Consider the following 2845-nt stretch of genomic DNA (forward strand, 5'->3'; position numbering starts at 1 on the left):
GCCCCGCCAGGCGGCCGCCAGCGCTCCCGCTCCGCCGGGAGCCGCGGGCACTGGGCGCTCCCGCCCGCCGCTGTCGCGTCCCCGCGGCCCCGCTCGGGCCCCTCCCTGCGCTCGGGCGGCCGGGGGGGGGGCGGGGCCATGCGGGGACACGCCCCCTTCCCGGGGGCCCCTCCCCCTGCCGAGGCGGGAGCGGCACGTGGCCACGAGGGGCGGGGCCGGGGCCACTCCCCTCAGGCTGCGGGGCCGCCCGCGCCGCGCGCCCCCTGCCGGCGGGGCAGGGGGAGCGGCAGAGGAGGCCGTGTCCGCCTCATCCTGTCCCTGGGTGTCTTCGTCTTTCTTCCAAAAAGCACAAAACCAAACATTTCCGTAGCTGCCCCATTTAAGAGAAATAAACCTGTGGTAATGTGCACCGCAGCCTTTCACCACCTCTTAGGACCCTGTACTCGATGCTGAGGCATCCAGTCCTAAACACCTCATGTGCAAACACACGCAGCCTTTCCTGCCCTCGTCATGCAATGCCTTACCAGTGACTGCTGCCATCCAGAGGTTGAATAATTTTCCAAATTAATAGACTGTGTGACAGTCAGATGCACCTCCAACTGATTTAAGGGTGCAGGAGGCCATGGCTGAGGTGTGGAGGTGCAGGTTTGATGTAGTAATGGGATATACAGCGCTTGCTGTGCCTCGTTCTGTGCGGAAATACGGCCTGCGTGGCTGTGCGCTTCACACGTCTGACAGTTCTCGTGGCTGGCATTAAGTGACTGAGCCAGTTTTAACTAAACTTGACAGAGGGATGGGGGTTTTGAAGATGCTACTTGTTCCAGCTGTATAAAAATTACTGGCTAGATGGAGGGAAGAATGTCCCCAAGAAAGAAAGCTCGTGTTTCCCAGGTCTTGATTCAACCAGTTCACTCATACACACACAAACACACACATACCCACACATACACACACACACACAAACACACACATTGGCACACAAACACACACACACATGCACACACACACAAACACACACACACACACTTGATTCAGCCAGTTCACAGACACTCACAGACACACACACAGACACAACTGCCCAAAGGTAGCAGTGTCTGAAACTTACCATGGCCCTGAGGGATGTGCAGACAGATCATACATGGGCACGTTGAACTCAGAAATAAAACTAAAATCTGGCATCACAATAGGCCTAAAAATAGATATGCCCCATCAGCTTACTGCAGAGTTCTTGGAAGCCGCCTTCTGTGGAATCTGATGCTCAACATATTTTACAGGTTAATGCTTTATCAGCCTGAGCTTGGGTGGAATCCTACAGGGCAGTATCTATTATGACCTTGGGCACTACCATCAGTGGTGATAGTCTGTATCAGAAAGACAGATAACGCATAGTGCTTGAAAAGTCCTCCCTCTGTTTTTCAGTATTTTCTCAGTTTCTTCTGGGCAGATAGGATGGATAAACACAATACAACATTGAAAACAGGAAAATAAAAGTAAATTATATGGAAGATACTTAAGGGGCAATGCAAATTAGCAAAACAAAGTAGAGCTAAATTCCTAATGGATGATATATAAATTGCATAATGTTTTCCTTTAAATTCATACCTATTACTTCTATTATACCATACTGTCAAAAAATCAGAATTAATTTTGTTTTCATTTCATGAAAGTGCTACATTTAAAATATATTAATAAATTTCTATTCACTAGTCCTTCATTAGGACTCTTTCTATAGAATGAATACTGTATTTGCTTCCACTTGCCTTGCTCATCTTTGGAGATAACTAAATGACAAGAAGAGCATTTCGAGTTTTTAGCGTATTTCTTATTTTAATTTCAACAGTGTTGCTTCATTTGAATAGTATTTGCAGGGAAAGTACTTCAGAAGACATCTTTCTGAATTTATGAAATTCTTTATAATGTATTACTCTATATTTGAGTCAAGTTGTTTGTTTTTATATATTATTCAGAGCACTTTTATTCAGAACAGTTCAGAAATGTTCTTTGCACTCTGATCTATAAGAAAAATTTATAGAATATCATGGTGGTTGTCAAAATTAAACACTTTTAACTGGAAAGTTTAGCTGAAAAAATGTAACTATAATGTACAGAAATAGCAATGGCTCTTTCCAGTCTTCTTGTGGTGTAAAGAATAGTAAAATGCAAACTGAAGACACTTGACAGATTGGCAACACATCTGTCATCTTTTATGAATACAGTAGCAATGATAATACAAACAACCCATCCTCAGTTCATTGTACTTAGTATATCATTGATTGACATATCAAAAACTTTAGATTGTAATGATCAAATCAATAGTCTATTAAAGCCTGAAAGATTCTCTGTTGCATAACATTATCTTCCACCTAGCCCCATGCAAATGTATATAAATAAAACAATAAAATTCCTGTAACTGACTCATGTGGTTCTGACTCATTTTTATAATGAGGGTCTGACTCAATTTTTTAAAATTTTCTTGGCCAAATGAGAACAAAATTCCTTCCCAACGATAATTGATTAACTGTTTAGCAGGTATATGAAAGTGGTTATTAAGGAGTTCTTAAAGGAAAACTACCACAAACATATAAAATAACTGCTTTTTTCTTATTATTGTCATTGTGGTAAATGAATTTTATGTTGATCATATTTAAATGAATCATCTTCATCTATGCTCATGTAAGAACAGAATGTGGCTTTCTGCAAGTTAATGTAGTGAGAAGTAAAAAGGAAAGTCATTATAAGAAAAGGAAATGAATAGATGTTATTTTGCATAATGTCTGCACCAAGTTAAAAGCTAAACCAGGAAGTAAGTTACAATCACTATGCTAGATGGGAGTGCTTCAGTGAC

The sequence above is a fragment of the Catharus ustulatus genome, chromosome 5 (assembly GCF_009819885.2).
Source record: "Catharus ustulatus isolate bCatUst1 chromosome 5, bCatUst1.pri.v2, whole genome shotgun sequence".
Lineage (NCBI taxonomy): Eukaryota > Metazoa > Chordata > Aves > Passeriformes > Turdidae > Catharus > Catharus ustulatus.